Here is a 10,727-nt window from a genome sequence, read left to right as displayed (position 1 = left end):
GATATTTGTCTGATTTGAGCCTTACTGTAGGAACACAAATTACATAAAAAGTAAGAGGCAAACCAGAGCCTAATGTTACAAAAAAAAAAAGATTTTTAGTTATTTGAATGGGCCTTGTCCTCTTTCACATACGGTTTTTTCTGCCTCAAACACTCTTCCCCTTTGACTGGTTAGCTCTCAAGTGATTATACATCCTAGTTTGTGCCTGTTTTCCCTTTCACTTTGAAAAGTGTCCCTGTTTGGATAGTAAATGATATGGTAACCCTGGTTGAATTCAGTTTACACTTCAGGTAACTTCCTCCAACTGGCTTAAAAAAAAAATTCTATTGATACTACCATGAGTTCCCTTTGTTTAACTCTCAACTGTGGGATTTCCCTGGTGGCCCAGTGGTTAAGACTCTGTGCTCCCAATGCAGGGGGCCTGGGTTCCATCCCTGGTCCATCCCTGGTCAGGGAACTAGATCCTGCATGCTGCAACTAAAAAAAAAAAAAAAAAAAGAATAAATCTCAAGCCACAACTAAGACCCGGTGCAGCCAAATAAATAATTTTTGAAAAAAAAAAAAAAGAATAAATCTCAATTGTACCCCATATTACCCAATACTCGTTAAACTATCTTATACTTATCGATTGTTTTCACCACTGCCGTGAGGGCAAGGGCTTGTGCCTACCCTATTTCTGCATCCTCAACATCTAATAATGCGTGGCACATAGGCATGCAATAAAACCTGTATAAAGGCATGCATAGGTCACAAGGGGAATCTGAATTACAGTAAATCATTCAGACTACTATTTTGGAATTGCAGTAATTATTGGAGTATCTGACAGTATGGAAAAGGATTTGTCAGTAGATTAACATCAAATGAGCTGGCATTAAAAACAAAATTTCCAGGGCTTCCCTGGTGGCACAGTGGTTAAGAATCTACCTGCCAATGCAGGGGACACGGGTTCGGTCGCTGGTCTGGGAAGATCTGACATGCCGCAGAGCAACTAAGCCCGTGTGCCACAACTACTGAGCCTGCGCTCTAGCGCCTGTGACCCACAGCTACTGAAGCCTGCAAGCCACAGCTACTGAAGCCTGCATGCCACAACTGCTGAAGCCCGCGAGCCACAACTACTGAAGCCCGTGCACCTAGAGCCCATGCTCTGCAACAAGAGAAGCCACCACAATGAGAAGCCCACGCACCTCAACCAAGAGTAGCCCCCATTCACCACAACTAAAGCCCGCATGCAGCAACGAAGACCCAATGCAGCCAAAAATAATAAATAAAATAAAAATTAAAACACAAACTTTCCAAAACAAACAAACAACAAAAACCCCCACAAACTTTCCAACAATATAAAAAGGATTTAACCAAGTGGGGTTTATCTCAGGAATGAAAGGTTGGTTTAACATCTGAAAATCACATAATATATTAACAGAATAAAAGAGAAAAATCATATCATTTCAATAAACACAGAAAAATTATTTGACAAAATCCAAGGACCATTTGTGATATATATATATTCATAGAAGTACTAGAAGAAACATGGATTAATTCCTCTATAATGAGTAGGGAAAACTTTCCTAATAATAGCTCAAATTCCAGAAGTAATAAGACAAAATGTAATTTCACATACAAAAAAATAAAAGTTTGGTATAGAGTAAGACACCTAGGCAAGACACCATAGGCAAAGTAAGAAGACAACAATACAGGAAAAAAATTTCAAGTGGTAGTATCTCTAATATCTTTAAAGAGCATATAAAAATAAAAAGGCCAAGATCTCTAAGAAATTGAGCTTCTGAGGTGAAAAATAAACCATATAATATATGCTAAGAGAAACACACAATAAAACCAACACTGAGATGCTATTTATCATGTATTGGCAAAAATCCAAAAGTTTGAATACTGTTGGTGGAGAAACAAGCACACCCATACATTCCTGATAGTCCTGCAAAATATGGTAGCTGTGGGAGATTTGACAATACTGGTAAAATAACCCTTTGATCACAATCCTGTATCTAGGGATCTCTCCCAAAGATAAACTGGCAAAAGTATTTTTTAAATGTATGCACAGGTCTGTTATTCCTTACAACAGTATTTGTAATAGCAAAAAGGCCAGAAACAACACAAAATCCATCAGCAGTTGGTTAAATCAGGATTGGTTAAATAATGTCAGATCCATAAAGTAGATCTCCAGAATATATCATTAAAGGGCAAAGTGGAGAAAAGTGTGTATATACAGTAAAATGTACATTATTTACAAAATTTGCTATGTGTTTAAGCTAAAAAGATAAATATAAACATTTTTAAATGGTTAACTAGAGGGAAAGGAAAAGAACAGTATGAGGGTTAAAAATAGAAGTCTTCTTTGAACATACCTTGTTTTATAAATTTGACTTTGGAATTATGTAAATATTTTACATAATTATAAAACAAAATTAAAATTAAAGATTTTAAGATGAAGCAAAAGAATCTAAATTAGTATATGGGGGTGGCATAACCCCACAAAAAGGAAGTTTCAATCAACTTAAAACAGTAATTTGTACATCCCTAGTGGAATAAACCCTAAGGAAAAAAAAGGAAAAAAAAACTTTAACTTTTTTTAGTCACATTATTAGTGGTAGTGTTGGTATTAGTATTCTAATACTATTGTGTGTATATTGTGGTTAAAGCAAATGAGTAATAATATAACCTGTTATTACTAGAATCTTCTTAGAACTGGAATTCCCTGCAGAGGAGAAAGGAAGAGTAGAAGAGGATAAGTAAAACCCTGATAAAACCCTATACAAATTCATAATACATTAAAAAATTTTTTTTTCTCCTTTCTGTTGAACAGGCCTCAAAACAGTCACCAATCCTATGGCAGTGAGCATCCTAGCCCATGGACGGTAGTCTTGAAATAATACTTCCCACTAAAGGAAACAAAGATTCTTGACAAAAAAAAAAAAAAAGGCTAATTCCAGATGTGAGACAAGAAATGTACAAAGGAGGCTATGAGTTAGAGATAAGATGGCAGAGTAGAAGGACTTGAGCTCACCTCCTCTCATGAAAAACACCAAAATCACAACTAACTGCTGAACAACCATCAACAAAAAAGACTCGAACCTACTAAAAGTGATAGTCTACATCCAAAGACAAAAAGAAGCCATGATGAGATGGTAGGAGGGGTGCTTTCATGATATAATCAAATCCCATACCTGCCAGGTGGGCAACCCACAACCTGGAAAATAATTATATTGCAGACAGAGTTTCTCCCACAAGAGTGCAAGTTCTGAGCCCCACATCAGGCTTCTCAGCCTGGGGGTCTTGCATCAGGAGGAGGAGCCCCCAGAGCATTTGGCTTTGAAGGCCAGCAGGGCTTGAGTGCCTGAGCTCCACAGGACTGGGGGAAACAGAGGCTCCACTCTTAGAGGACACACACAAGGTTTCACATGCACTGGGAGCTTGGGCCAGACCTACCTGTGGGTCTTGGAGGGTCTCCTGGGGGAGGCAGAGGTCAGCCGTGGCACACGGTGGAGGCAAGGACACTGGTGGTGGAGGCCCCAGTGAATATTCATTGGCATGAGCTCTCCTGGAGGTCACCAGTTTGGTACTGAGACCTGGCCCCATCCAATAGCCTGCAGTCTCCAGTGCTGGGACACCTCAGGCCAAACAACCAACTGAGTGGGAACACAGCCCCACCCATCAGCAGACAGGCTGCCTAAAGTAGTCCTGATCCCACAGTTGCCTCTACACATATCCCTTGACACGGCCCTACCCACAAGAGGCAGGACACCCAGCTCCACGCACCAGTGGCCACAAACACAGAAAGTTAGACAAAAAGAGTCGGCAGAGAAATATGTTGCAGACAAAGGAACAAGATAAAAGTCCAAAAGACCAACTAAATGAAGTGGAGATAGGCAATCTTCCTGAAAAAGAATTCAGAGTAATGATAGTAAAGATGATCCAAGATCTCAGAAAAAGAATGGAGGCATAGACCAAGAAGATACATGAAATGTTTTACAAATAGCTAGAAGATGTAAAGAACAAACAAACAGATGAACAATACAATAACCAAAATGAAAAATACACAAGAAGGAGTTAATAGCAGAATAAATGAGGCAGAAGAACGAATAAGTGAGCTGGAAGACAGATTGGTGGAAATCACTGCTGTGGAGCAGAAGAAAAAAGAATGAAAAGAAATAAGGACAGTCTAAGAGATCTCTGGGACAACATCAAATACACCAACGTTTGCATTGTAGGGGTCCCAGAAGGAGAAGAGAGAGAAAACGGGCCTGAGAAAATATTCGAAAAGATAATAGCCGAAAAGTTCCCTAACATGGAAAAAGAAACACTCAAGTGCAGGAAGTGTGGTTTTATCCCACACAGGATAAAACCAAGGAGGAACACATCAAGACACATATTAATCAAATTCACAAAAGTTAAAAACAAAGAGAAAATATTAAAAGGAACAAGAGAAAAGCAGTAAATAACATACAAGGGAATCCCCAAGAGGTTATCGGCTGATTTCTCAGCAGAAACCCTGCAGGTCAGAAGGTAATGGCATGACATATTTAAAGAGAAGAAAGAGAAAAACCTACAACCAAGAATATGCTACCCAGCAAGGCTCTTGTTCAGAGTTGATGGACAAGTCAAAAGCTTTACAGGCAACCAAAAGCTAAGAGAATTCAGCATGACCAGACCAGCTTTGCAACAAATGCTAAAGGAACTTCTCTAGATGGAAAAGAAAGGCCACAGCTAGAAACAAGAAAATTATGAATGGGAAAGCTCACCAGTAAAGGCAAACATACAGCAAGGTAGGAAATCATCCACACACAAATACGATATCAAAACCAGCAACTGTGAGAAAGGAGAGTACAAATGCAGGATATTGGAAATGCATTTGAAATTAAGAGACTAGCAACTTAACACAATCTTGTATATATATAGACTGCTATATCAAAACATCATGGTAACCACAAACCAAAAATCTACAATACATACACACACACACAAAAGAAAAAGCAATCCAAACACAACACTAAAGATAGCCATCAAATCACAAAAGAAGAGAACAAAAGAGAAGGGGAAGAAAAAAAGACCTACAAAAAAAATCATAACAATTAAAATGGCAATGGGAACATAATATCAATAATTACCTTAAATGTAACAGACTAAATACTCCAATCAAGTCATAGACTGGCTGAATGGATACAAAAGGAGGACCTGTATACATGCTGTCTACAAGAGACCCATTTCAGATGTAGGGACAAACACAGGCAAAGTGAGGGGATGGAAAAAGGTATTCCATGCAAATGGAAATAAAAAGAAAGGTTGAGTAGTAATACCCATATCAGACAAAATAGACTTTAAAATAAAGATTGTTACAAGAGACAAAGAAGGACACTCCATAATGATCAAGGGATCAATCCAAGAAGAAGATATAACAATTGTAAACATATATGCACCCAATGGACTTCCCTGGTGGCGCAGTGGTTGAAAGTCCACCTGCCAGTGCAGGGTACATGGGTTCGAGACCTGGTCCGGGAAGATTCCATATGCTGTAGAGCAACTAAGCCCGTGCACCAAAACTACTGAGCCTGCGCTCTAGAGCCCGCAACTACTGAGCCCATGTGCCACAACTACTGAAGCCCACATGCCTAGAGCCCGTGCTCCGCAATGAGAAGCCACTGCAACGAGAAGCCCGCACACCGCAACGAAGAGTAGCCCCCGCTTGCCACAACTAGAGAAAAGCCTGGGGGCAGCAATGAAGACCCAACGCAGCCAAAAATAAACAAATTAACTAATTAAAAAAATATATATATATATGCACCCAACATAGGAGAACCTCAATATATAAGGCAAATGCTAACAGGCCATAAAAGGAAAAAATCGACAGTAACACAGTAACAGTGGGGGACTTTAACACCCCACTTTCATCAATGGACAGATCATCCAGACAGAAAATCACTAAGGAAACACAGGCTTTAAATGACACATTAGACCAGATGGACTTAATTGATAATTACAGAACATTCCATCCCAAAGCAGCAGAATACATATTTTTCTCAAGTGCACATGGAACATTCTCCAGGACAGATCACATGCTGCACCACAAAGCAAGACTCGGTAAATTTACAAAAATTGAAATCATATCAAGCATCTTTTCTGACCACTATGCACTATGAGATTAGAAATCAATTATAAGAATAAAACTGTAAAAAACACAAGCACATGGAAGCTAAACAATATGTTACTAATCAACCAAGGGATCACAGAAGAAATCAAAGAGGTAATCAAAAAATACCTAGAGACAAATGAAAATGAACACAGTGAGCCAACATCTATGGGATGCAGCAAGGGCAGTCCTCAGAGGGAATTTTACAGCAATACAATCTTACCTCAGGAAACAAGAAACATCTCAAATTAACAACCTAAAATTACACCTAAAGCAACTAGAGAAAGAAAAACAAACAAAACCCAAAGTTAGTAGAAGGAAAGAAATCATAAAGATCAGAGCAAAAATAAAGGAAATAGAAACAAAGAAAAATATAGAAAACATCAATAAACAAAAAGCTGGTTCTTTGAAAAGATAAACAAAATTGATAAACCTTTAGCCAGAGGCATCAAGAAAAAAGGGAGAGATCTGAAATCAATAAAATTAAAAATAAAGAAGATACAACTGACACCACGGATATACAAAGGATCATAAGAAAGTACTACAAGCAACAATATGCCAGTAAAATGGACAACCTAGAGGAAATGGACAAATTCTTAGAAATGTATAACCTTCCAAACCTGAACCAGAAAGAAATAGAAAATATGAATAGACCAATCACAAGTACTGAAATTGAAACTGTGATTTAAAAACCTACAACAAACAAAAGTCCAAGACCAGATGGTTTCACAGACGAATTCTATCAAACATTTAGAGAAGAGTTAACACCTATCCTTCTGAAACTATTCTAAAAAACTGCAGAGGAAGGAACACTCCCAAACTCATTCTATGAGGCCACCATCACCCTGATTACAAAATGAGACAAAGATACCACCAAAAAAAGAAAATTATAGGCTAATGAACATAGATACAAAAATCCTCAACAAAATACTAGCAAACAGAATCCAACAACACATTAAAAGGATCATACAGCATGATCAAGTGGGATTTATCCCAGGGATGCAAAGGTTTTTTAATATCTGCATATCATTCAGTGTGATACAAATTTATCTTTTTTCAAAAAAAAGTCTTTTAATTGTTCAAAATAGCACAAAATGACATCACACTATGGTAATATTGAGTCACGGGGGTTACTCTACAATAGATGAACGGGCTTACAGTTTCCAGAAATGAGAGATCAAAGGGTGGTCGGGAATAGGGATGGGGGAAAACAATGAGACCAGGCAGTGGGCTCCAAGGTGACCAAACGTGACGTTTTCCACACATTAACAAATTGAAGAATAAAAAACATATGATCATCTCAATAGATGCAGAACAAGATTTTGATAAAATTCAACACTGATTTATGATAAAAAGTCTCCAGAAAGTGGGCATAGAGGGAACCTACCTCAACATAATAAAGGCCATATATGACAAGCTCACAGCTAACAACATACTCCCAGTGGTGAAAAGTTGAAAGCGTTTCCTCTAAGATCAGGAGCAAGACCAGGATGTCCATTCTTGCCACTCTTACTCAACATAGTTCTGGAAGTCCTAGCCATGGCAATCAGAGAAGAAAAAGAAAGAAAAGGAATACAAATTGGAAAAGAAGAAGTAAAACTGTCACTGTTTGCAGATGACAAGATACTATACACAGAAATCCTAAAGATGCTATACCAGAAAACTACTAGTACTCATCAAAGAATCTGGTGAAGTCACCGGATACAAAATTAATACACAGAAATCTCTCGCATTTCTTTTTTTTTTTTAACATTTATTATTTATTTGGCTGCAGCAGGTCTTAGTTGTAGGACGTGGGATCTTCATTGCAGCACGCGGGATGTTCACTGCAGCATGTGGGCTCTTTTAGTTGCAGCATGTGGGCTCTTTTAGTTGCAGCATGCCGGATCTAGTTCCCTGACCAGGGATCGAACCCAGGCCCCCTGCATTGGGAGCACAGTCTTAACCGCTGGACCACCAGGGAAGTCCCTCTTGCATTTCTATACAGTTAACAACAAAGGATAAGAAAGAGAAATTAAGGAAACAATCCCACTTACCATCACAAAGAATAAAATACTTAGGAATAAACCTACCTAAGGAGGCAAAAAACCTGTACTCGAAAACTATGAGACACTGATAAAAGCAATTGAAGATGACACAAACAGATGGAAAGATAGACCACATTCTTGGATTGGAAGAATCAATACGGTCAAAATGATTATACTACCCAAGGTAATCCAGATTCAATGCAATCCTTATCAAATACCAATGGCATTTTTCACTAGAACAAAAGTTTTTAATTTGTATGGAATCACAAAAGACCCTGAATAACCAAAGCAATCCTGAGAAAGAAAAACAGAACTGGAGGAATCAGCCTCCCTGACTTCAGACTATACTACAAAGCTACAGTAATAAAAACAGTATGGTATTGTCACAAAAAGAAAATATAGCTCAATGGGATAGGACAGAAAGCCCAGAAATAAACTCATGTACCTATGGTCAATCTATGACAAAGGAGGCAAGAATATACAATGGAGAAAAGACAATCACTTCAATAAGTGGTGCTGGGAAAACTGGAGAGCTACATGTAAAAGAATGAAATTAGAACATTCTCTAACACCATACACAAAAATAAACTCAAAATGGATTAAAGACTTAAATGTAAGACCGAATACTATTTAAAACTCTTAGAGGAAAACTTAGGGCACTCTTTGACATAAATTGCAGCAATATCTTTTTGGATCCACTTCCTAGAGTAATGAAAATAAAAACAAAAATAAACAAATGGGACCTAATTAAACTTAAAAGCTTCTGCACAGCAAAGGAAACTATAAATAAAATGAAAAGACAATCCTCAGAATGGGAGAAAATATTTGCAATGAACAATGCAACCAACAAGGGATTAATCTCCAACATATACAAACAGCTCAATATCAAAAAAAAAAACCCAATCAAAAAAAATGGACAGAAGATCTAAATAGACATTTCTCCAAAGAAGACATACAGATGGCCAAAATCACATGACAAGATGCTCAACATCCCTAATTATTAGAGAATGCAAATCAAAACTACAGTGAGGGCTTCCCTGGTGGCACAGTGGTTGAGAGTCCGTCTGCCGATGCAGGGGACACGGGTTCGTGCCCCGGTCCGGGAAGATCCCACAAGCCGTGGAGCGGCTAGGCCCGTGAGCCATGGCCACTGAGCCTGCACGTCCGGAGCCTGTGCTCCGCAATGGGAGAGGCCACAACAGTGAAAGGCCCACGTACCGCAAAAAAAAAAAAAAAAAAAAAGAAAAACTACAGTGAGGTATCACTTCACACCGGTCAGAATGGCCATCATCAAAAAGTTTACAAACAATAAATGCTGGAGAGGGTGTGGAGAAGAGGGAACTCTCCTACACTGTTGGTGGGAATGTAAATTGGTACAACCACTATGGAGAACAGCATAGGGGTTCCTTAAAAAACTAAAAATAGAACTAGCATATATGATCCAGTAATCCCTCTCCTGGGCATATATCTGGAGTAAACCATAGTTACAAAAGATACATGCACCCCGATGTTTCACTGCAGCACTATTTACAATATCCAAGACATGGAAGCAACCTAAATGTCCATCAACACAGGAATGGATAAACCAGATGTGATACACACACACACACACACACACACACACACACACACACAATGGAATATTACTCAGCCATAAAAAAGAATGAAATAACACCATTTGCAGCAACATGAATGGACCTAGAGATTATCATACTAAGTGAAGTCAGTCAAAGACAAATATCATATGATGTCACTTATATGTGGAATCTAAACAAATGATACAAATGAACTTATTTACAAAACAAAAACAGACCTACAGACTTCAAAAACAAACTTATGGTTACCAAAGGGGAAAGGTGGGAGGGGAGAGGGATAAATTAGGAGTTTGGGATTAACATATACACAGTACTATAAATAAAATAGATAAATCGGGCTTCCCTGGTGGCACAGTGGTTGAGAGTCTGCCTGCCGATGTAGGGGACGCGGGTTTGTGTCCCGGTCTGGAAACATCCCACATGCCGCGGAGCGGCTAGGCCCGTGAGCCATGGCCAAAAATAAAAAATAAAAAGATAAATCAACAAGGACCTGCTGTATAGCACAGGGAACTTTACTCAATATTCTGTAATAACCTATATGGGAAAAGAATCTGAAAAAGAATGGAAATATGTATAACTGAATCACTTTTCTGTACACCTGAAACTAACACAACATTGTAAATCAACTATACTCCAATATAAAATAAAAATTAAATTAAAAAAAGAATAACTTCAATTGCAAAAAAAGAAAGAAAGAAGAAATGTACAAGGAACCTAGAATATCTTATTATACCAGATATAAAGAGAGCTATCAGACAATTAGAGTCACGTTAAATGACTCTGCAGCCCACTAGTCAACAAGAACCATTGATCAGGCCTGACTACTGCTCCATGGGATGGGAGACACCTGGGATTCTTGACTGCTGGACCCACAAGGACAGCAGGCACTGTAACCACCATTCAAACCTCCTCATCAATCGCATAGTGTGGGCAAACCTCTGGTCCCAGGAATATGGCCTGGTGGGC

The 10,727-nt window shown here is 38.6% G+C and overlaps 1 protein-coding gene across 5 annotated transcripts in view; it reads right to left on the bottom strand.

The window, feature by feature from the left end:
- Positions 1-394: 394 nt before the first annotated feature.
- AVL9 (AVL9 cell migration associated) overlaps positions 395-10,727 on the bottom strand; it is a 92,963-nt gene continuing 82,630 nt past the window's right edge. For 3 of the 5 annotated variants that reach the window (XM_060020690.1, XM_060020693.1, XM_060020694.1), the window contains one exon: positions 5,986-7,672. The gene's annotated coding sequence lies outside the window, so the exon portion shown is untranslated. Of the gene's footprint in view, positions 478-5,985; positions 7,673-10,727 lie in introns of those variants that run through there. The other 2 variants (XM_060020691.1, XM_060020692.1) reach the window with 2 other exon arrangements.

The sequence above is a fragment of the Delphinus delphis genome, chromosome 9 (genome assembly GCF_949987515.2).
Source record: "Delphinus delphis chromosome 9, mDelDel1.2, whole genome shotgun sequence".
NCBI classification, from domain to species: Eukaryota; Metazoa; Chordata; class Mammalia; order Artiodactyla; family Delphinidae; genus Delphinus; species Delphinus delphis.
Note: the sequence above shows the minus strand (reverse complement) of the source record. Positions and strands in the feature narration are given on the sequence as shown.